General features: G+C 36.0%; 1 pseudogene; it reads right to left on the bottom strand.

The window, feature by feature from the left end:
- Positions 1–26,353, bottom strand: part of LOC102487616 (heterogeneous nuclear ribonucleoprotein L-like) — a 59,466-nt pseudogene continuing 33,113 nt past the window's right edge.

Here is a 26,353-nt window from a genome sequence, read left to right as displayed (position 1 = left end):
CTAAATGTGTGAAATTAATCCTTGTTCTGGAACTGAGGATTTGGGTACCTTAAAAGCCCACTTGTTTCCTTGAGGCCCGTCTTGCAACACAGATGAGTTTCGTATTTCAGGAGCAGACACTAGGGGAAGAGGTGAGCCTGCCAAGTCAGAAACAGACACCAGCATGTCGTCACATCTTACAAAGACCACCTTTGTGGGCCACATTCTTTTCCCATCAGGCTGTGCTGCCCTGACCTGTGGTGTGTTTTTAGTTTCCAAAGAATGCTGATCCTCTCTAAATGATCTACTGAAAACTGAGTGTCGAAGCACAAATGAAAAGTGAAAAGTGCTATTTAGCACACAACATAATTATCTCATGGCCTGCTGTAAGTTAGCAAGCGCCTGTTTCAGCTTTTAAGATGTGAAAGCCAAATCATTCTGTATCTTAACATTTTGTGTGTTTTCTGGAAACTACTTTAAATCCCCCTATTCCTGGGTTAGTGGCTACAGGAGAGTGGAGTAGAGAATTATATTTTCATGTGAAATAGCTTTTTAAAACTGTAATAAACCCTAGATTAAAAGTGAACAATTATTGAATTCAGTGCCTGCAGTGGCCAGACATTTTCAAAAGGAACTAGCTTAACCTCAGGAAATAGTATAAGCAATCACAGCTATTAAATTCACTTTGTAGTAAAATTTAATCCAGCCAGGTATACCATTAAAGTCAACACCATGAATAGTCATACAGTGTGGATGTGTACACACATATTTATTTTTAATACCACATAGGTTTAATTTTATACACATTTAATATAGGATGTGCTAAGTGGAAGAAAGGTTAGGTTTATGTGACTTCCAATTTTCACCAAAATTTCTTCAATAAATTCATCTTAATGATAGCATATTAGATATTATAGTTCTAGAAACATTCTAAAGTTCCATAAACTAGTATCTCTGGCCTTAGTAATTGAGAATAGCTCATAATTAGAAGGAAAGAAAAAGAGATGAGAATTATATCTTTTACCAGAAAAATCCTAAATTTTATACTGAGAGCAACTTTCCTTTCTTTGAATATTCACAAAAAATAATTTGTCAGAGGGCATATGTGCTCACCACAGAGAGAGAGAGAGAGAGAGAGAGAAAGAGGGGGGGAGGGAGAAAGAAAGAAAGAAAAAGAGAAGGCACACCCCCAACACCACCACCACCACCATGGGGAATGGTCATGCCACAATCTCTTCTTCCATTTTTCTCTCTATTCCAGATTTTGGGCACACACATGTGCCCAACATGTTTTTCAAGCTGCTGAGCCCAGCATTGGACAGCACGGTCAGCCATGTGGGATCTACTTTCCTTAACCCACAGCCACAGGCTAGCTCTTCTGGATGACTTTAGGAAAAGTCTGAATAAATGATACTCATGGTTCCCACTTTACCTACGTGTCTCTGTAACAGCTCCACAACAACTAGAACTTTTTATTTACGCACCTCAATACATTTTGTCTAGAACTTTCTGAATAAATGCTGTTTGCTGTTTGAATGAATCAAAGCTTTTGTAGATTTCTTTTTTTGGAGAGTTTTTTTTTTGCTATAGGGTGTGTGCGCTCGCTAGAAAGACAGAGAGAGACAGAAAGCAAGAAATCACCTTCGAGGGGGGATGGTCACGTTGTATTCCGTCCTCCTCCATTCTCCTCTCGGGATCTTGAGCACGCACGCATATGCGCCCTGCGTGAGTTTAAGCCACCAGTTCCAGGACTTGAAACACGGTTGACTACATGGGAGTCCAGTGACATAGCCATTATGCCATCTGCTGGTCCCAGCTTTTGTAAATTTCTAAATAGCCTATTAGCTTTTATTAGTATGAAGTACAGGGAAGACATTACAGTAAAAAGGGGAGCATCCTTTTAATATTTATTATGCACCTCAACTCAGACCTATGCCTTAGCTCCAGTCCTCTGTCAGTGTTTTTTTCCTTTATAGTCAGAGCTAAGTGGTTGTTGAGAAAGACTTTCACTGGAAAAACTGTTGAATAATATCCCCAAATTTATTTTTTTATATTATTTTTTATTCTGTAACTCTTTAGTGTCTAACCTATGCTAAGCACTGTATCTGAAAATATTAAAACTCAAAGATATTTGATGCTACATGGGAAATCATCTTTTATTTAATACCATGGAAGTATTTGAGGAACATTTTTTAAAAATTTCTATTGTGTGCTGAGCATCAAGTTCATAATTGTATGAACCAAATGTCATCATTCTTCCACTTTTAGATGAGGAACTTAAAGCACAGAAGAATTAAGTAACTTCCTCAAATTCATAGTTAGTTCTTCCAGAGCCAAGATCAAACCAAGGTATCTGTCTTTGACAAAGATCTCTTAACCGCTAATCTATGTAACAAAGGTTTACCGGCAGGTGATAAGAAAACCTGGCCATACTATGTGGTTTGTGTGAGAAGTTTATTTTTATACTCTAATACAGCTCATTCTGTGGCCTTGCCAAGTGTTTTACACAGAACGAAACAGCACATTTGCTAAGCCACAAAAGAGAAATATACCCATTGATGAAGTCTTTCTTTCTGAATTAACAGTTGATTATTCATTTACGAGATTTACCAAATTATAGTATTCGCACAAACACAATTTCCATTAGCTTACCCTTTGTGGATCAAAAATAAAAACGAGATAATTAATATCTTAGTATTGAGAACTTCACTCTACTTGAAAGAGTTTAGCGCTTTTCTTCAGAAACTTGAAAGAGTATTTGATAATATATAAGGCATCTTAAAATTCAATGACACTTGTCTGAAAAGATTGTTTTATGAATTGAATTTCCTGTTATGTGTTTGTAAATAAATTCTGCCTCTAAGATTTTGACCATGCTTATTTGTTTGGCTTTATTCTTCTGGTCCTTGCACAGAGATGTTAAGATTATAATTACAAAGAGCTCGTCAGCTCTCTGTACCTGTGAGTGAAATGGCATCCGGCTACATAGATTCAGTGGTTTCAGAAATGCTGCTTGGTAAGGGATTTTCTTTTATGTCTTAACTTGGGCTTTGTTTGCGATCAAAATGCTTTATTGTTCCACACTATTTTGTCCTCTTTCTTGTTATAAGTACTATTAAACCTTTCTCCTCTTGCTGTAATTATTAATATTTAACCAAATATTTTTAATCATGCATAATTTAGTTTATGAAATATGTCTGAAGAGTCCACTATGTGATAGTACTGTTTACCAGTTAGAAATATGAAGGTAGGGACCAGTGGATGGCATAATGGCTATGCCACTGGACTTCCATGTAGTCAACTACAGTTTGAGTCTCAGACCCGGTGACTTAAACTCACACCAGGTGCGTGTGCATGTGTGCCCAAGATCCTGAGAGGAGAATGGAGGAGAAGGGATTGCGGCGTGGCCATCCTCCCCTGGGGGGTGATTTCTTGCTTTCTGTCTCTCTGTCTTTCTGGTGAGTGCACGCCCACTATAGCAAAAACCTCTCAAAAAAAAAAAAAAGAAATATGAAGGTAAATTATATTTTGCATATTTTAAGTTGTTAAAATTGCACATATCAATTTATATAAAGAAAATTGTGCAGAATATACTGTCATTCCTGGATATCCACAAGCAATTGGTCCCAATACCTCACGTACCAAAGGGTGCCAAAGTCCCTTACATAAAATGGCACAGTATTTCTCTATCACTTACACAAGCCTTTACATACATTAAATCATCTGTACATTACTTACAATACTTACTAAAATCTAAATGCTTTGTTAAAAGTTGTCATACCATACTCTATATTTGCATTTTATTGTTGTATTATTGTATATTTCTTCTAGTATGTTTGAGTCACATTTGGTTGAAAACAGAACCCACAGATACAGAGGGCAGATAATACTTATGAAATTCACAAGGAAATGCAAATTTGTGACTCAAGCTAAGAGACAGAATACTACCAAAATGACTGAATTTATGTGTTCACTTCTCATTCTGTTTCTTCCTGTTTCCCTTTAAGAAGTAACTGCTATCTTTTTCATTTTTCTTTTTAACCAGAGAGCATGTATACATATCAGAGAGAAAGAGAGAGACACATGTAGTAAACATCTCCCAACAGGACATAGGCTTACTGTATCCTTTTCTTCCATGTGTCCCTCTTATCAGGATTATGGACATGCACACTAATGCACCCGGCAATATTTTCAGGCCACCAAGCAGGAATTAAACTGTTATGTTCTGTGTAGGCTACATTTTCCAGTGCACAACGCTTAACCACTGTGTTGTGGGGCTGTTCGAGGTAGCTACTACTTGAACTTTTTTTCCTCCTGATTCTTATTGTAATGTTCCTCCCCCTTCTTCAATACTTTTAATGTAGGTGTATGTATATACTTTCACTTTTCTATATTTTATTCTTTAAAAAGACACCATTTATTTGTCCAACTCCTGTTAAGGGAACTTTGGGCTTTTTTCAGGTTTTGCCAACATGAATAATATTGCAACATGTTCTCTAATGTATTTTCCAGAATCTCTGTACACACACTAGTGAAATTTTTATAGACAATGGGAAAATCCATGTTTTAAGGGGGCTGCCAAATTGTCCCCAATTTGATTCCATCAGCATGAGTCCCCTTTAATCCAAAATTTGAATTATCATGCTTGTACTAAATTTTTATTACAATGTGGTCTTTACTATTTTACTAACTCCTAACAAAGTTTAATATCTCTCATATGTGGATGGGTCCTTCCTATTTCCTCCTCAGTGAAGTGCGGGTTCATTTGTTCCCATCTGACTTATCTTGTGTTTTACATAAACATCGACATGTTCAATCTCTAAAGCGGTAATTTTGATGTATGATGTGAGGTAGGAAGCTCGTTCCAGGCATTATTTAATGGAATGTGCAATTGGCCTGGCATCTTTTTTTTGTTTGCTTCATCCACTGCCAAGTGATCTTTAAAGCCATCTTTCTTATATGTCAAATGTGAGCCCATTTCTGAAATTTGTATTCCACTTTTTTTTTTTTTGAGAGGTTTTTGCTATAAGGGTGCGTGCGCTCACCAGACAGAGAGAGAGAGAGACAGAGAGACAGAAAGCGAGAAATCACCCCCCCAGGGGGGATGGTCACGCCGCAATCCCTTCTCCTCCACTCTCTTTTCAAGATCTTGGGCATGCACGCACACGCTCCCGGCGTGAGTTTTAAGCCACCGGGTCCGGGACACGAACCGCAGTTGACTATGTGGAAGTCCAGCGACATAGCCATTATGCTAACTGCCGGTTCCCTGTATTCCACTTTTTTTTATGCTACTGAGCTCTTCAGCCTCTGCTAAAGAGTGAGGACATCTAGTATACATTAAGCAGGGACATAAAATATCTGTCATTCATAACCTGGCTTATTTCATCCAGTGGTATATCTGCCAGGTTCGTCTACTTTCTGTCAAATGACAAGAGATCATTGGTCTTTGTGACTAAGTGGTGTTCTATTGTTATATGTGCCACATTTAATATTTTTATGATATGGAATCGTGTTACCTATGAGGACATTAACTACAATGTATTTAATAAAAGCTCCTATCTGTTTATCTATCCCTATACAGGTTTTGTGTTTCTAGATGCCACATTACTATTTCTTCTTGGATCACTTTTGCTAAGTGATATTCTATAGTAAAACGACCTACCAAAAATAAAGCCGTTTTTAAGCTCTATTTATTTAATTACTTCACTAGACAGAAACAGAAAGAGATAAGTACCCTCAATTGGTATAATGCCACAATCCTCTCCTGAGCCTTCCAGCTAGCCAGTCTGGTGGGCACATACAGGAATACTCAGGGTAAATAGAGGTTACTCAGGAACTGAACCTCAGTCTTCCATACTACTCCAGGATTGCAGAGCAGCCCATTAGCTCTGCACCACTGCAGGTGGGACAAATCAAGCTTTTTTAAATTTCAAATACTTTTAAAATCTTTCTAATTTTAATTTTTTGAACCATCAATAATTGTGATATGTATTAAAATTTCTAGTTTCTCTCTAGAATTTATGTCAACTTTTGCTCTATATATTTTGAGACTTTATTTAGTGCACTCATTATATTTCTACAAGTTGAAATTTTTTATTCTTAAAAATGAAGGCAATTACCTACATTTTTAGAGGCTGTTAAATAAAAATATTTTCATTGTGGGTATCTTACTCAGTCAATAATACCTGAATGAATATTATTACTCAGAAGAATTTGTGTTTACACTGGCATAATATTTTTATTTGATTTGATTGAGTTAAATATTCATATTTAAGTTTCCCAGATGTGATTGTTTCCCTCTGCCTTTTACTAGAAACAGTTCCTTAAATAATAACAAAAATAGCTTTTCTGTTTTACAGTCCAATTTTTTAAATTTTTTTTGAGAGAGGTTTTTGCTATAGGGCGCTTTGCTCGCCAAAAAGACAGAGAGAGACAGAGAGACAGAAAGCGAGAAATCACCCTCTGGGGGAATGGCCAAGATGCAATTCCTTCTCCTCCATTCTCCTCTTGGGATCTTGGGCATGCATGTACACACGCCCAGCATGCGTTTAAGCCTCTGGGTCAGGGACTTGAACTGCAGTCGACTACATAGGAGTCCAGCGACATAACCATTACGCCAACTGCTGGACCCTACAGTTCAAATTTTTAAAAATAGGTTTTGAAATTATTATTTATTTAAGATCATAAGTACAAAGGACAAAATTGCTCATGCTCCTTAGTCCATACCATGCTGTTGTCGCTGACTCCTACTTAGATCTGTGCCATGCTGTTGTCATCAGCTCCTCCCTAGATTCATGTATTCCCCTTCATCTCTCAATCCCAGTTTTATCAACTTGCTCCAATAGACACCAACCTTAGTGAATTTAATGTATGTCTTCCAATTCGTCTCCTAATAATGTATTTTCACAGGTGTGTATTTCAGATAAAAAACATTTTTCTGTCTATGGCATTTTCATAACTAGTATTACATTAGAGATTTTTTAAAAATATTTTGCCTCAACATTCTTTTTTATGCCTAGTTATGTTACTCCTATATTGAATAGTTCTTTACTTCTAACTGCTATACATTAGTGCATATTTTCTATACATTAAATACCTCACCTGACACTTAAGACATCTCTAATTCTTTGCTTTCACAAAGAGCTTAGAACAATCTCAGGTATGTCTCTTTAAGGAATGGTGTGAAAAATTTTCTGGGTTATATTCTCAGAGTAGAAATGCTGGATCGTAAGTATTTAATTTTACTATATACACTGATAGTTTCTGAAACGTCTGCACCAACAATGTTTAAGAATGTGTGTGGGAGGCCACCCTGTGATCAGGTGGTTTGGATGGCTGGATTCCACATGGCCAACTGTATCTAGGACTCGGCTCTTGAAAAACATGCTGGGTATCCGTGCATGCATGCCCAAAATCTCAAAAGAAGGTGAAACAGAGAAGTGACCATGCCCCACGGGGGTGCTTTCTCATTTTTTCTCTCTCATTCTCCAGAGAGTGCTTGTGCCCGCTCACAAATAAATAAATAAATAAATAAATAAATAAATAAATAAATAAATAAATAAAGGAGTGTTTGGTGTGTGTATATCTGCATGAATAAAAGAAAGGGGGGATGGGAATATATCACTGAGAGTTTGTTTGGTATTAAATTAAATTTAAAGATAATTTTAGGGAGAATTACTGTATTTTTAACCCCGATAAAGTTCTTCATATATTTACATCTTATATTATCAACAGACTTTTAAAATGCTGGCCGGTGTGGTGCTTCAGTGATAACAGAAAGTTCGTCAGTGCTGAGGCAATGTGGGAAGGCTCTGTGTTTGCATCCTGGGGTTTCCCTGTGTAGGTTATATGTGCACATACATGTGCCTGTGGCTGAGTCTGGGGGCGGGAGCACGGTGTGAAGACCCTTTAGGGGTACTGATCTCTCTTTCCGTTCCTCTCTCTCTCTGCTTCCTTCCTTTTCCACCATCCCTCTGATTCTCCTTCTTCCTCTCCCTCTTCTGTGAAATAAATGAGTTTGTTTTTTTTTTAAAGTTTGAAACACAAAACAATTTTAAAAACCAAAATAAAATAAAACCTGTTCATGATTTAGTGGCATTCCTTAGTAATTACTAAATACAATGTACTTAATAGCTCTATTTTTGCCTACTTCAATAGTTATCCTAAGTTCTGTTATTTTCTAGTTGATTACTGTTGGTGTAGAGAAAAACACTTCGTTTTGTAACTGCTCATTGTGTTTTTGTTAATTCCACCAGTGTATCGTTTATTTTAATAGGTTGTTGACTTTCCTGAGTTTTTGATGTAAATGACTATATCATCTACAAAGAAAACTTTATAAATAATATATGTAATAACCTGTTAGCTCTAAATAAGGTAATTAGTTAGGTTGCTAATTATCAATATTAAAGGAGAATCTGTGGTAGAGACTGAAATATTGGAGGGCATAGAAGCAGTGAAAACAGTTATGAACGCTGAAGACAGTGTGGAACGGGGGTGGGTGAGGGGAGAAGGGAAGAGTATAGAGAAGGAAAGCAGGAGAAAAGATAGAGAGGCATGACATTAGTGGGACACAGAAATGGTTTATTACCTATTGATGTTAGCATGTATAGTATTCTCAACTTAACTGGTCTGAGAAGTATTTCATGTTAGGTAAAGTCTCTTTGCCTGCCAAATGATGTATAGCAATTGAATGTTAAAAAAAACAAAAGCTATTTGCTGCTGATGATGTGGATAGTAATGTCTCTGCCTTGACTGATACGCATGGTAATTGTGCTAGAAAAAGAAATGTTATACACTGTAAAGATATATGTGATATAAAAATATAAAAAATAAATTTAAATATATTAAAAATTTTTGAAACAATGACTTAAAAAAAAAAACAGCAGTAACAGAGTAAATATTATTCCTAATGCCTAGGTTATTACATCACCCTGCATTTTACCCTTTGAATATCCTTTTTTATTCTTCTCATGGCAAAAATAAATATCACATCCAAGAGTAAATTTTTTTTTTTTTGAGAGATTTTCACTGTAGGGCGCGTGCGCTTGCCAGACAGACAGAGAGAGACATAGAGACAGAAAGCGAGAAATCACCCCCCAGGGGGGATGGTCACGCCGCAATCCCTTCTCCTCCATTCTCCTCTCAGGATCTTGGGCATGCACGCACACGCGCCCGGCGTGAGTTTTAAGCCACTGGGTCCGGGACACGAACCACGGTCGACTACGTGGGAATCCAGCGACATAGCCATTAAGCTAACTGCTGGTTCCACAAGAGTAAATTTTTGTACTGTTCATTTACTCCAGTCTGTGAAGACCTTGACAACAAACACATTAGTTCACTGTGATAATAAAATGGTTCCTTGGTAAAAATACCCTATTCATGTGCAAAAAATTAAATAGTGAGAAAGTGTAATTTTCTAACACACAGGCATATGCTCATAAAGTCTATTTCCATTTGAACAATTCCCATGAAAACTGTTCAAGCTTCCATTGTCTTCTTGGAAATTATGAACATTGATTAGTTCCTTTCTAGGACAGAACTAGAAAAACATCTCCCCAAAATAAATGTTTTCTCTTATCTGTGAAAGGAAAAACTGTAGGTGATAAACGCTTGAAACTTCCAATATAAAATTAAGTTATTCTGACAGGAATTCATCATAAAAATATTTTTAACAAAAGGTAAACCATGATCTTCAATAATTAGAATTTCATAAAAAACAGTCAAACAGGTGGTTTTCTTTTTTTGCATATAATACTATTAATAGTAAGACTGTCCCATCCAAATAAAAGTTGATATGAAAATAAATGATCATTTTGGATCAAATACAAGGCAGACAAATACCCTTTTAAAAATATGTTACTATGCAAAATTTTCAATTATAAATAAAATTAAATAATGTTATTAGGTTAATTTCCAAGAAATATATTTTAATTTATATAGTAAGTTTTCAGTTACGTCCTAAGTGTATATTTCCAATCATAATGTGATATTTATCAAGCAATTTTAAGCCATTGTATTTGTTTATTACAGACAAACAGGAATCTGGATACATTAAAAAGTTCCTAGCAAAACTGTTCATCAATAACATTTGTCTCAAATTCATTACACATAGCAAGATTCAGGCATTCAATAAATATTCACTAAGCAGCTATACACCATCATTGTCCTAAGTGAAGGAGATACAAAATTAAGAGAAGACTGGCAAAGTCTGGAATGGTGATTGTAATCTAGAGGTTGATACACACAAAAATAATTTTATAAGCAGATTAATAAGCAATTTTCGTAAAATATGGTTAGTGATATGAGAATAAAATACACTGTGTAGTGGGAGCATATTCAAGGGACTCCTCCCAACTGGAGGAGAGCTTTAAGGGGGCATCATGAGAACCCTTTTTGAAGAAATTGACATGATAGACTAAGACAGATGTTTGAATTGCAGTTAGGCCTGTTAGTGGGGAGGTGAGAAAGGGCATAACAATATTTTGAGCATACATGGGGACGGCCTGTGGAAAGAAAAGGTAGTGAGACATTACCTGGCACAGCTGAAGAGCTGAAATGATTTTCCTATGGCTGCAGCTTGGCAGAAGTGAGGGAATTGCACAGAGAGCAGTACAGAAAGGAAGCAACTAGTCAGGTGCTGAAAGTCTCGTAAATCCTGCCTTTGTCAGACCAGGACATTTAAAACAGAAAAGTGACATGGCCATATTATAATTTCAAGAATACGATGCTGGTAGCGTATAGTCAATGGATTAGCGAGAGCCAATATGGTAGGCCGGGGATCTGGTAAAGACGCAGTTTTAACAATTACGGTTTAGGAGGTACATTCAATAAGATTTCATGATCAATTAGCTACACAGGACTGAGTTAGGCAGTGAGGTCAAAAGTAGTCCTCAAGTTTCTGTTCTTGAAACTGAGTGAAATATGACACCATTCACTTGAGGAATATAGAGGAAGAAGAAAGAGGAAATTTAGTTTTGACAGTGAAGTGTCATGTAGCTGGAGGACTTCCATGTAAAGATTTCCACTAGCAAATTGCAGCCTGGAACACTGGCGAGAAGGCTGAGTAGAAAATTACTTTTTGAGTAATTCATATGCATTTGGTAATTGAAGATACAGTACATGGGAAGTTCAGAAATCATAGGGAATAGGATGGGAAATGGAGACTAAGGCAGTTCTGATAGCAACTTGTTTAAAAATGAAGTAATGTACTAAGAATGTAAATTTATATATCAAATAGTGGCATGTCCTAAGAAATTGCAGGCTTGGGACCAGCAGACGGCATAATGGTTATGTCATTGGACTCCCACATGGTTGACCACAGTTCAAGGCCTGGGCCCAGTGGCTTAAAAGTCATGCTGGGTGGGTATCAGCAGTTAGCGTAACGACTATGTTGCTGGACTCCCACGTAGTCAACCGTGGTTCGAGTCCCGGACCCAGTGGCTTAAACTCACACCGGGCCCATGTGTGTGCGTGCCCAGGATCCCGAGAGGAGAATGGAGGGGAGAATGGAGGAGAAGGGATTGCGGCGTGACCATCCCCCCTGGGGGATGATTTCTCGCTTTCTGTCTCTCTCTCTCTCTCTTTCTTCTGTCTGTCTGGCAAGCGCACGTGCCCTATAGCAAAAAAAAAAAAAAAAAAAAACCTCTCCAAAAAAAAGTCATTCTGGGTGCATGTGCATTTGTGCTGAAGAACCTGAGAAGAGAATGGAGCAGAAGTGATTTCAGCATGACCATGCCCTCTGGGGAGGTCTCTCACTTTCTATCTCTCTTTCTCTCCTGCAAGTGCACATGACCTATAGCAAAAATCTCTCTAAAAAGAAAGAAAGAAAGAAAGAAGAAAGAAAGAAAGAAAGAAAGAAAGAAAGAAAGAAAGAAAGAAAGAAAGAAAGAAATTGTAGAGTTTATTAAAATAAGCTATCAGTAGAAACAGATTAAAATAGTGAATGAGCATGGAAGTAAAATATATATGTCAATTCACTAAACCTCCATCTGAAACAATAAAGTGTTATGTAACAACTCATGGCTTGATTTTTGTGGGGTTTTTTTGTTTGTTTTTTGTTTGTTTGTTTGTTTTTGGAGAGGTTTTTGCCATAGGGCCCATGTGCTCGCCAGACAGACAGAGAGAGACAGAGAGACAGAAAGCGAGAAATCACCCCCCAGGGGGGATGGCCACACCTCAATCCCTTCTCCTCCATTCTCCTCTCGGGATCTTGGGCATGCACACACACACGCCCGGCGTGAGTTTAAGTCACCGGGTCCAGGACTCGAACTGCAGTCAACTTATGTGGGAGTCCAGCGACATAGTCATTACACTAACTGCTGGTCCCCCTGATTTTTGTTTTTAAGATCATTTTTTAAATAATTGAAAGTTTTACTGTGTTTTTTTTTCAGCAAAAACAATTTTCCATACAAATAACTTTCTTTCAGATTTATGTTAATTACATTTGCTATGATTTTACCAATTATATGCTTTCCAAAGACAAATAGGTAAAGGCCACATCAAAAGTGAGGTCAATTTTCTGTTTAGATTATTTGTCCTTGTGTAATTGTTTCTTTATTTATTAAAATAAATTATTAAATATAATTATAATAAAATGGTATAAGCATAGTTTATAAGTACGAAACCAAGACAAACTCAAGGCTTAAAGCATGAAATTATTCAAGCATACTAATTTGGGAAAGAACCTGAGGCAGAAAATTACTCTGTGAAACATGCTTAAACACAAAACCACATGCCTGCAAAGGATTTACCTGTCCATAATAAGCATTCCTCGTGATAATCCATCCTGAAAAGAATTAAGAGACAGCTTACTGGCAAGCGTATCATAGCTTTTTTGTAACGTGAGGATGAAGTCAACCTAAATTGAGCCCCATGATTGATACCCATGAAAATCTGTAAACCTTGGTATTTTAATATGTTTTGAAAGCAGATGAAAATGTATGTTTATATATTGAAGAGCCTTGAAGAAATGGGCATGTGCATTGACAATCTATTGGAGGCCCAAGAGTCAAAATAACCTACTATGTACCTGGTAAGACAAGTATTATTAAATATCTTCAGATGAATAAATCGTCTATGGTTTTGTACAATTTCATTATCTTGTATATTTTGCTCTGCCCATTATTTTCTGTTCTATCTCCTAAGGACTGATGTGGGCTAAGTTATAATTTATTTTCTGATCCTCTCCTTAGGAACTTCTTCATGAATTGAAATACTTAACATTTTGTCAACATGGGACAGTGGTTGCTCAACAAATGTTAATTACTTCTTTTCTCCCTGTTTCATTACGCAAACAGATACAAGAGGCTTAACAGACTAAACAAGCCTTGATGTTTAAATCATGAGATTTTGATTCCTTGTTTTAATAAAAAGGATGTGTTGTTCGAAGATAAGCTGAGTAAAAGAAAGTAGGTCTCTGGGAAGGCAGCACAACCTTGGCTGAAGCCTAGCACAAAATGAATCCAGGACTGTCCAGTCCCAGGGAACTACTTTCCACTTGTCATTAAGACTGTCAGAGACACACCTTATTTATATTCCTAATTAATACCTTGTATATCTTCCCTTAGTTCTCTGTACAGTATAATTTGGGGACCTCTCTCTACTCCTTGACAGGGATATGGCCTTTATGAGGGAAGTCAATTTGACATGAAGTCAATTCATTATCTCTGAAGGTAACATGAAGGTTAACTTACAGGAGATGCATTGCCAACTGAACAAAAGGCTTTAAGAGAAACTTCACCCTGATACAGACTCAACCAATGCTTTTGGACGAATTAAGGAGAACAGGAGAAGGAAGTCCAATAGCCAGATAATATTCCCATCCCATGAACTAGGGGATATAGCCAGTGAGTGTGTGGTCTTAAATAACTTGTTAACATGGGTGCTATCATCTACCGGACCAGAAAGGAATTATCACAGAGGCATATACATTCCATAGTTAACGTGAATATAAGATTAATCTGATATTTAAATTATCTTCTCTAAATATAGGTTGCATTAGTGGATTTCTTGGTTATGACAAGTGATAAATAAAATGTCAAATTTAATGTCATTAGGTCAACACTCGGATCAGTTTCTCTCCTGATAGGTATAAGGATACCTCTTAAAAATGTAATATCAGTGGGAACCAGCAGTTAGCGTAATGGCTATGTCGCTGGACTCCCATGTAGTTGACTGTGGTTTGCGTCCCGGACCCAGTGGCTTAGAACTCACACCGGGCGCGTGTGTGTGCGTGCCCAAGATCCTGAGAGGAGAATGGAAGAGAAGGGATTGTGGCATCACCATCCCCCCTGGGGGGGTGATTTCTTGCTTTCTGTCTCTATGTCTCTGTCTGTCTGGCGAGCGCACGCGTCCTATAGCAAAAGTTTCTCCAAAAAAAAAAAAAAAGAAATGTAATATCAGTGAGTGAAAAGAAGTGCTTTGGCACTACAATTTAGTCATAATAAGCACCATTTTGGGGAAGCATGACAACATGCTTCTTCCTATTTATATCACACAGTACTGCAACTTCCAAATCTAAGTAATAATTGCTTTATTCAACTTCTGGAAAGAACAGAAATTGTTTTCTGTGATATTATAAACAGTTGGAGCATTTTATATGAAATTTAAAATTTAAAAAGACTAATTAAGACCCACAGGGAGATCAGTCTAATCTTGTATCAATATCAGATAGTCGGAAAAGTCAAGATGTACTTTTTTCTATTCAAATATAGAAAATGGTAATCATTTTACTTATTTTTTATTTCTGCAGTAACTCCAATATTGTTTTCAGTGTCTGGAGCTTAGAAATAGGTTATAAATCCTAACTGAATGTTTTCAGAAAACATGATATTGAACCAAATATTTCACCTATGTGACATTTCTTCATCTAAATACAGACATATATATAGCACATGTGAAAGAAAGAAAAAAAATACTCTTACTTTGAGAAAAACTACCGTCTCTTTGAAGATATAAGATCTGACTTTTTCACTTACAAGATTTTCTTTCATTTTTTCCAAATTTGAGGAAAAAGTTTTGCTGAAAAATGGAAATTTTTTGGTTTTGTTTTTTTTCACCTAGTTTTCATCTAGGACTTGATACTTTCCTAGTTGAAATACTCAGGGAGGACAATCAATGGGAACATCCAGACTCATAAACTGGCCTAAAAGTAGCAGGATATAAATAGAAAAAGATTTATTTAAACGGCTCTAAAATTATATACTTTTGTACATTTTATTAAACAAAAGAACTATATTTTAATGAATTATTTTATTTAATTTTATTTATTCATTCATTTTAATTTGACCAGACACACACACACACACACACACACACACACACACACACACAGAAAGAGAGAGAGAGAAGGAGGGAGAGTGAGAAAGCAAGCTACTAGGTCTAGGACTCGAACCATGGTTGGCCATGTGCGAGTGTCCAGTGCCTTAACCACCACACCACTTGCTGGTCCCCAAACAAAAGAACTTTCATGTGTAAAAATTTGAAAGAAAAAAATTTAGGATAATGATCAATTAGGCAATTAATAGACTTCAGTTCAAACATGTACATACAAATTTAAGTGTATATTATTGGGTCATCAGAAAATTTGTGACACACTTTTTCACTGAAAAATGTAGAAAAATAAGTCATAACTTTTCCAAAGACCTAGTAAATATATTTTACCCATAGAAATGGTAGTTGGTCAATAACAACTTCTTTTCTTCCTCTCTATAATTTTTAGAAATTTGATTATCTTTTATGATTCATAGATATTCTTAATTTTATGCTTAGGAGAGTAAACTTTTTTATGTATGCTGTACTTACTAATTAGTAGTGGTTGTTCTTGTTCTGGGTTACACTGGCTGTTACAAATTTTGTTTCCAGGGACCAGCAGATGATGTAATGGTAATATTGTTGTACTCCTACATAGTCGACCCCAATTTGAGTCCCAGACCCAATGGCTTAAACTTCACGTCAGACATGTGTGCATACAGCCCAAGATCCCGAGAAGAGAAAGGAGGAGAAGAGATTGCTGTGTGGCCATCCCCCCAGGAGGGTGATTTCTCACTTTCTGTCTGTCTCTCCAGTGACTGTACATGTCTTAAAGCAAAAATATCTCTCAAAAAAGAAAAAAAATTGTTTTATGTATTAATAATACATAAATATACAAATAATGTATTAATAAAGCTTAGTCCTTATTTATTTTAAAACTGATTCACTAATATTCTGATTTAAATGTACATTGTTCCGTTTATTTAGGTCAGTTATATCTGTGCTTTGGGGGCTGTACTTTATTCTGTAAAAGCACTTAGAAACCTAGAGAGTTTTTTATACACTGATCATTACGTATTACAAAAGTTATACAATTTGGAAAATACAGAATTTAAAAATAGAAAATTGAAGATGTAATTTAGTCCAATTATTTATTAGTTAATATTAGAAATATTAATGTTATTATGAACCTATAAAAACATTATTAATCTGTTTAAGCCTCAGTTTCCTCATATACAAAGGGGTCAAGAGAATAAAAAGGCAATACTAGATATTGAGGTTATTTTTCTCAGTGTTAATTCGGTCTGTTATGAAATATAGCCATGATGTCCTTGGAGGGGATATTGATTCAAGCTATCTGCTTAAAGTATTTTCAAAAATAACTTTTCCTATTGTATATGCCCTTCCAGTTCCTCTCTCTACTCTCCACCATCCTGTTCTATGTTCTAGAAGACTTACACAGTAAATCATATTAAAGGGCTTCCCATATCCCTATTTCCGTTGGGATCAGGAAGGCCAGGAAGAGATTGAACAAAGGGAAGAGGTCTAGGTAGTTTACCTTCTGCATCCCACCTAAACCCTCACATCAAACTGAATGTTTCCCCACTGCTGGCCACACACCTCCCAAGGCTGCTCAGAGGATATAACTCTCTTCTTCAGTGTCTCAGTGACTACACCCTTACCTTACCCCTTCTGCTAAACATGGTTAAGAGTCTCGATGTTATTGCACTGGGTTACTGCATTTCTCCTGTTTTATGAACTTCACATATTTGTAAATAAATCCATTGCACGTATTCTTCAAATTATCTTCCTTTAGGTATATACTCTATTTCTGGTTGAAATATGTACTGATATAATGTATGATGGAAATAATATAAAATGGTATCATCTCAATTATTTTGTTATCTGTCCTACATAGGAGCTTAATAGTATTTAGAATGAAGATCTCACTTCATTATAAAATGAATATATCTTTAAGAACACATGCAATAGGATGAAAAATATTAATTTGGTGGCTCCAGATAGAGTTTCTATGAGTTATCACTGTAAGAGTCTTTTTAAGAAATTTTGTAAACTGTTATTGTGAAATTAGGTAATACCCTATGTGTAATAATAAAGACAGAAGCTGTTATACATAGTGAACTGCCAGTGGATAAGGTTAATGTGTGTCTCTTTATTAAATCTGATGGTCCTATTGAGCTGTCTTCGTGTATAATACATACCAAATATTGGCCATTTTAGCTACTTAATAAATGTTCAATAACAATGGAACATATTTTCTGGGCTACACATTACATGACTACTATGTCATTAGGGGAAAGTCCCAAGACATAAAGCACTTTATAACAAGGCTCTCAAAGATGTGAAAAGAGTTATCTCACACTATGAAGATCTCAATAATGACTTTAAATTATAGCATATGGTATAACCCTAATGCATTAGGAATAGGAGACCTAAACAGCTTTCCACTTTCTAAATAGAGCAATTACTTTCAGTCCCCTAAGGTTCTTGGTGCATGAGCTCTTACACAATCTGATTTTGAATGCATATAACTTAATGTGTCAGTCCAGAAATAACATAAATGTCTAATTCCACTATGGTTTATTGGGATGTGAATGGGGGGAGGGAGAGGATTCATTTTAAATTCTTATTGCTCTAGGCTTAAAAAAAAAAACACATGTATGACTACTGATCTGAATAGATAATGATGTGCCTTGAATACCCCTCACTTTTCTTCATATTATAAACCTTCTCAGTAAAACATTTTTTTAACCTTATGAATAATTACAAGATATAGTCAGATGCTTCTGTTTCTGATTTAACAGACTGGGTATGCTTACAAGGATTTCACATTACTAAAACTGTGATTATCACTTGTCCAAAATTTTCTAATTTCAGATGATTAATAAGGCACTTGAAATATGCTTTTCATTTAGATCTTAGTAAGGATTGAAGTTGTAGCTGTAATCCTTATCCAAAAGATTTCTTCTTTAAATTACAAATCAAAAAAAAAAAGGGGGGGGGGAAAGACGAAGATTAACCAGTGACAAAGATGTGATGAAGGGAAGAAAAAGAGGAAAGGAAATTGGAAAAATTCCTCATGTCCTTTAATCTGAAGTATCGCAAGGTATTTGTAGGAAAAAGAAAAAAGTGGTATCCTATTCAGAATACATTCACTTCTATCCTTGTAACAGCTTATTTCATTTTTTTCCCCTCATCCCTCAGATTTTTCAAAGGATTCTGAGACTAGAATGGGAAGATATGGTACCCATTTCTGCTAGAGTATCAAAAACAATGGTTGTGACTTGGCCCTTTCTTCTATGTGCACAGTTACAGCCAGTATTTTAGTAAACTTAAATTTTCCTTACATAATATTGACAAGCTGACTCACATGTGTTAAATTACATAGGAAAGGGCTTTATATGGTATAAAAGTTCAATAAATACTAGTTTCATTAATTCTCCAAAGTCACTTCTAAAATCATTGACTTTTTTATTTTTACAAAGCAAATGGGGATTAGGTCTTAAGAACTTAGATTATTTCCCTAAAATTCTCTCTATATTTTAATCAATTCTTTCAAAATTAAGCTTTGGCACAGTTGCAGCAGTGTATACTAAGATACTACTACTTAGAGGATGAGGCCACATGGAAGACTCAAGTTTAGTTCCCAGCTCAATCAAAACAGGATGGGCAGGGTGGCATGCTTCTGTGTGCTAGCTAACTGAGAGGCTGGAGTGAGTCATGACAGCCAGACCCTGTCAAAAGTCCCTTTCTTAATTTTACTCTTTCTCTCTCTCTCTCTCATTAAAAAAATTAAGCTGCATGTTATATATTCACTTCAGTAATTTAATTATAATAATGTGATTTATATATATAATTTATATAAATAAATTACCATCTTCAGATTCTATATCAAAACTGTAATTTTTCCAAATAATTTAAGTACTTTATGCTGCCAAAAATAATGGAAATTCAAAAGGTGCAATATATAATTTAGGCATATTTATAAATAATCTTATTTTGACATAATGGAAACACATCATAAACACAGCTATCATTTTTATTAAAAATGCACACAGTTTTCTCTGTACTGAGATGGAATTTAGACCTAAGAAAATATCAGTGACTAACATTCTTCATCTATTACATTAAAATTTCCCATATTAAATAACAACAAAAAAAACCTGATTAAGATCAGATGTTTGTCAAATTAAATTGTATAAACTTTTATAAATGTCTTATTAAATATCCTTAAACATATATAGAGACCAAATACATATAATAGCATTATTTTGAATAATAGCTCTTTTCTAAAAATTTTGGGAAAGGATCACAAGAGTTTAAACATAGTAATTAAAATAAATATATGCAAAAATATTAAAATGTATTGATAATCATGAGTACATAATGTTGAAATCATTATTATTTTTAGGTTTTTGTTATATGACACATATGCTCACCAGAGATTGACAGAGAAAGGGAAAGTGAGAAATCATCCCCCCCACAGGGGGCATGGCCATGCCACAATCCCTTCTCTATTGGTATTTGGGACTCATGTGCACACATACCTGAAGTGATTTTCAAGCTACTGTGTCTGAGATTAAAGTCACAATCAGCTATGTGGGAACTCAGCATCTTACCCACCACATCACCTGGTGGCCCACATTATGTTAAAATTCTAATTTTTCTATTTAACCTACATGAATTTACTTTCAGCGTTGGCCATTTTGGTGAAGTCTATAAAAGCTTCAAAGGCAATAATTATTAGATCATCTGGAAATTCATGACATATTTTTCTATGCAAAAATGTGTCATAGCTTTTTTGACAACCCAATATAAAAATCTATCACTTCTTGGTATTAAACTCATGACATTTTCTAAGCTGGGAATATTATTCACTTTATATATAGTTATGGCAAGGGTAGGAAAGTGTTCACCTCTGCCTTGTCTCCCTGGCTAGGTGCCTTATGTTCAGGCTGAAGTTAATGAATATTTGTATTTAAATTTATAACCATGAGTAAATCAGTAACTATTTTTTTGGGGGGAGAGGTTTTCGCTATAGGGCACGTGTGCTCACCAGACAGACAGAGACATAGAGACAGAAAGTGAGAAATCACCCCCCAGGGGGAATGGTCAAGCCGCAATCCCTTCTCCTCCATTCTCCTCTTGGGATCTTGGGCACGCACGCACATATGCCCGGCGTGAGTTTTAAGCCAACGGGTCCAGGACGCGAACCGCGGTCTACTACGTGGGAGTCCAGTGACATAGCCATTATGCTAACTGCTGGTTCCCAATAAGTAACTATTATTAGCTAGTATGAACTTTAAAAAAACCCTGACAATTTATGATAATAATCAATGAATTATAGAATGAATTTAAAGTGAACTCTGAGGGCCAGATGGTAGGACAGTTGCAAGATGGGATGCTTTGCAAGATAATTCCACATGGGAAGGTTTCCAGGTGAAGTCCAGAGACCTACCTGAGTACTCCAGTTAGGTGCCCATGATCAGGAGACAGCTAAAGTCAGAGTGGGTCACAACACTGGGATCTTGTTGGGGGTGTTGTCTCTTCCTGTCCTTGCTCATGGAAGAAAGAAAGAAATTTTTAAAATAAAAGAATTCACCCTGAGGTTATGAAGGTGGAGTGTCTGATCAAGATTCTCAGAATTCAGATATTATTGGTGTTGAAGATGTTAGAAATTGTGAACACATTTGAGCATCTGAGGAAAGGATGATTCTGAAGATTTGCCACACACGATGTAATGTAACATCTCCCTAACCAGACCTTGAAAAATCTGTATTATTCATCTTTCTTCCACTTCTCCCCAGATGTCTGGTAAATAAAGATATTCCATCTACACCATTTCAACATGGACTAGAACTACCTGCAGCTGTATAAATCTCTGCTTTGTAAGCCTTCCATGTTCAGTCACCATCTATTTTAGACAATCATTTTTGTTAACTTTGCCTTCCTGAGTTTGTGATTCTTAGTGTACTTCTCAGCACTCTGGAAATTAGATGGAACAAGACAAATCATTCTGTTTCTATATTTTTCTCCAGCCTAACAATGTTCAGTTTCTTTCAGTGTCTCGAATGGTTCTTTTTCTGGGTCCCTTGAGTCATTCTGAGTTACCTGCTTCTGAAGAAAATTCTCATCTCAACATCTGTTAAAACATATTACTCAACCCAGTCCATAGTCTAGTGGTTAAGGAAGTCAGATTCTACATGGCCAACCATGATCCAAGTTCTGGCTCTAGCAGATTGGAAAATATGCCAAACCCATATATTGATATGCCCAAAATCATGAAAGGAAGGAGAAATTTAAGGAAAAAAAATGTGGCATAACCACTTCCAATCAAGGGGTTGCTTTCCCCCCCTCTCTCTGTGTCTCTGCCCCTCTGGCTCTATCTAGCAAGAACAGGTGCCTCTAAGAATCAAAACAAAAATGTTACCCTGAATCATACACAATTGTAGACTGATCTGACAAAAGTGGAAACATTACTTTGTTCTGGAAAAACATCTGATTATTACAGCAAACATTATTGCAGGTTGAGAAGTGACACGGTAGTACAGTATACACTGGGGAAGAAAGAGTTTGTAAATTACTAATTATTTTTAGAAGATAGGAGGATACAAATGATAGACACAACTAACATGCATTGGTCCAAAGAGAGAGCTAACTTTTAAGTTACGCATTGAAAAATGAGAATTCTCTTAAAGTACAGAAGGGAGAAAAATATATCACTTGGCTGAGAGACTAGCAAATAGAAACAAATTAAAATTAAAAAAATAAGTAAACAAACAATGAAAGGTATAAACTCTTACAAGACTTAGGGCACTGTGCTGTTGACTTAGGATGGCTGGAAAACAGGAAACACAATGAGACTACGAAGACAAAGTCAGATTGTGAAGAGTCTTGAGTGCTGTCTTGAAAAGGGTACATGTTCAAGCAACAGGAGGCAGATTTCTTTTTCTTATTTATTTATTTTTTTTGAGAGTTTTTTTTTTTTTTTTTTTGCTACACAGTACGTGCACTCATCAGAAAGACAGAGAGAGACAAAGAGATAGAAAGCACGAAATCACCCCCCTAGAAGAGGATGACCATGCCACAATCCATTCTCCTCCATTCTCCTCTTGGGATCTTGGGCACACACACACACGTGCCCAGCGTGGGTTTAAGCCGCCAGGTCCGGGACTCAAACCGCTGTCAGCTACGTGGGAGTTCAGCAACACAGTCATTAAGCGAACTGCTGGTCCCAGGAGGCAGATTTCTGAGAGGAATAGTCCTGCTTTGCAGTTGCATGGTACACAATTTACTGACACTGAATTTACTATGAACACAATTTGGACGTAAATGCTTTATTCCAATTTCTCATTTGAATGCTTACACTTAGGACATAGATCAGGAGAGAAACACAATCCTGATGAGTGCCTTCTTTTTAAAATTTTTATGTATTTTTATTTTTTAAATTATCTCTTTAATTTTATTTATTCATTCTTTTCTTTTAATTTGACCAGACACACACACACACACAGAAGGAAAGTGAGAAAGTAAGCCACTGGGTCCGGAACTTTAACTTCAGTTGGCCATATGGGAGTCCAGCACCCTTAAGCACTACGCCACCTGTAAGCCCCTCTATTTTCCATTTTTATATCCAAAAAATAGACCTAAATTTTCAGCATATTGATTGAATTGGGCTACATTTGTCCAAACTACATTTCACTTTCTCATACTTGAGTTTGGGTTTGTGTCATTTAGTCTAGGAAGGATGAAATATCTCCGTTTTCCTTTTCCATTTGTATCCTACCTTGACCTTGCTTGGACTGCTACTATGAATCTTGAAATTTGTGTTGATGTATGAAAATTTGGTAAGTATATTACTTGAGAACATTCTCAGTTTTTGAGTTCTTGTATTTCACATTGGCAGCAAATGTGCATTTTCTAGTTGCCGAGAAGATCAGTCTGACTTCATTCATTTTATTTATTTATTTATTTATTTATTTATTTTATTTATTTATTGCTATAGGGTGCATGCACTCACCAGAAGGACAGAGAGATACAGAAAGCAAGAAATCACCCCCCATGGGAGGAGGGATGGCCACGCCACAATCCCTTCTCCTCCATTCTCCTCTCAGAATCTTGGGCACACATGCACATGCACCTGGCGTGAGTTTAAGCCACTTGGTCCAGGACTTGAACCATGGTTGATTACATGGGAGTCCAGCGACATAACCATTACAATAACTACTGGTCAGAGTTCATTCATTTTTAAAGTGATACATTTTCATCGGGAAAGAATAGCTCAGTAGAGGTAAAATCTAGCAGAAACATTGCTTTATTCTAGGCATGATTTATCATTATCACATCATCTGTCTCTAATATCTTGCTGGACTGATTAGCAGGTGAGATCTGTCACAAATTTCCACAAGGTATAATGTTTCAATGGAAAATCCAGAATACAAAAATCTGCAACTGAACAGTTATAGCAAGTATTGACAGTTCTCAGTTTGATCTGAAAAAAAAAAAAAAAATCCTTGTTTAATCTTCCCACTCATCATTAGCTCTGTATTTATCAACAGCATTCTTTCTAAGGGTATCATTACTCTTTCATTTTAGTTTTACTCAGCAGATTAAACTTCAAAGTAAAGTCTGCATTAAGAATGAGCCATCTAATGAACAATGCATAGAAAACTAGATGCCTAAAGGTCCTTTAGGTCAACAGAATATTAGAATTAACAAGTATTTCAAGGAGACTAGCAGATGGCATAATGGTTATGTCACTGGACTCCCACGTAGTTGACTGCAGTGTAGGTCCCAGACACAGTGACTTGAAACTCACACTAGGCACATGTGTGCATGTTCCCAAAATCCCCAGAGAAGAATAATTGTGGTGTGACCATCTTCCCTGGGAGGTGATTTCTTGCTTTCTGCCTCTCTGTCTCTGTTTCTGATTCTCCAGTGAGCACATGTATCCTATAGCAAAAAATATCTCTCACAAAAATGAAATGTTCCATGGTGACTACCAGATGGCGTAGTGGGTTATGTAGCTGGACTCCCACATGGACAACCATGTTTCAAGTCCTAGACCTAAGGCTTGATTGAAACTCATGCTAGCCACATGTACATGGTGACCAGGATCCTAAGAGGAAAATGGAGGAGAAAAGATTGTGGATGTGGCCATCGCCCCTGTGGGGTGATTTCTCACTTTATCTCTCCTGTCTCTCTGATAAGAGCACATTTCTTATAGGAAAAATCTCTCCCTTAAAAAAAAAGCAGTGTTTCATAAGGATCATATTTACATTTTACTCTATAGTCCTTTGAGCATTGGAAAAAATACATTTTGCCTATTTTTATTCAATGTTCATAAGATACCTAAAAAATTAAAGAACAAAAGGTGAAAATACAAGCTGTGTGACAAATAACATCCTCATAGCTCAAACTCTATCAGTTGGGCTACAATGATGCTTCTATAACCTTCAACATTTACAAATATTTATCAGTATAATTAATATCTCACACTGTTCTAAATACCACACTAATGCCACACAATTATAACATGTAATAGTTAGTATTATAAAAATAAATCAGTAGAGGAATTAAATTCATTTCTGGCAAGACTGGGACTTGGTTCAGCAATACTAAATCACGGTTTTAAGTTTTCTTGACTTTATGAATATTCCATCAACACTCGTTGTGTAGAATAATCAATCACTTAGGTCTGTAAGTCAAACTAAATTTATAAACAAATACAGAGTGAACTAGCTTTGAAATAAAACAAAAATATGTTCGAGGCACATAAATGTTCCATTTATGTAGTACATTTGCATGTGTAATTTCTCAGGATCAAAGTAATTAATTATGTTTTATAAATTTTCCAAAATCACTAACATTGTATGTGGATAACAAAAAGCTTATATATGACTCCCAGCACTGTGTATTGTCAAATGGGATTCATATTTAACCCCATCATAAATATGGTGTAAGTAGCATGTAAATTCCTTCTTTTAGCTTAAAATATTTCATATGTCGAAGCCTATTTCCTAATAGTTACTACTACAAATTTGTTTCAACAAAGTGTAGCAAATTCTTGAAATTTAGAGATTAAACTTCACTGGTGTCAGCCTTTTGTCTGTATTGTTTATGTTTTATTTAATGCTGTATCTCCAAAGATCATTTTTGTAATTGTGTTCTTTTGAATAGCTTTGTCATCAGGGTGACACATAAATTCTTTAATAATTGGTAAATCTGGGGCCAGCAGATGGTGTAATGGTGGTGTCACTGGACTCCCACACATAGCCGATCACAGTTTAAGTCCTAGACCTGGTGGCTTAAAAATCACTGGCCCTGATGGCTTCATCTCTGAATTCTACAAAACTTTCAAAGAAGAGTTAACCCCCATTCTGCTCAAGTTATTTCTAAAGATCCAAAAGTGTCACCTAATTCATTCTATGAAGCCTCTATCACCCTTATCCTTAAAACAGATAAGGAGAGGACAAGGAAGGAAAACTATAGACCAATATCCCTGATGAATATAGACACAAAGATTCTCAGTAGTTACTAGAAAATCATATCCAACAACTTATAAAAAAGATTATACATCATGATCAGGTAGACTTTATTCCAGGAATCCAAAGTTGGTTCAACGTATGCAAAACCATAAATGTAATACACCATATTAACAGGAAGAAAGATAAAAACTGTATGGTCATATCGATTGATGCTATAAAAGCATCATACAATATCCCTTCATGAACAAGACTCTCAGCAAAATTGGCATAGAATTGTCATTTCTCAACACAATAAAGGCTATCTTTGAAAAACCCATAGCGAACATCGTCTTCAATGGAGAAAAGCTGAAAGCTTTCCCACTAAACACAGGAACAAGACAAGGATGCCCACTTTCTCCACTCCTTTTCAATATAGTACTGGAAGTCTTCACCAATACAATCAGAAAAGAGGAAAAAATAAAAGGCATTCAAATAGGAAAACAAGAGGTGAAACTCACTCTATTTTCAGATGACATGATTGTATACATAGTAGACCCAATGGTTTCCATGAAAAAATTTCTGGAAGTAATACATGAATACAGTAAATTTGCAGGATACAAAATTAATATCCAGAAATC

Source organism: Tupaia chinensis, unplaced genomic scaffold (assembly GCF_000334495.1).
Source record: "Tupaia chinensis unplaced genomic scaffold, TupChi_1.0 Scaffold000097_1, whole genome shotgun sequence".
NCBI classification, from domain to species: Eukaryota; Metazoa; Chordata; class Mammalia; order Scandentia; family Tupaiidae; genus Tupaia; species Tupaia belangeri.
The sequence above is the reverse complement of the archived record's forward strand: the minus strand, read 5'-3'. Positions and strand labels throughout refer to the sequence as shown.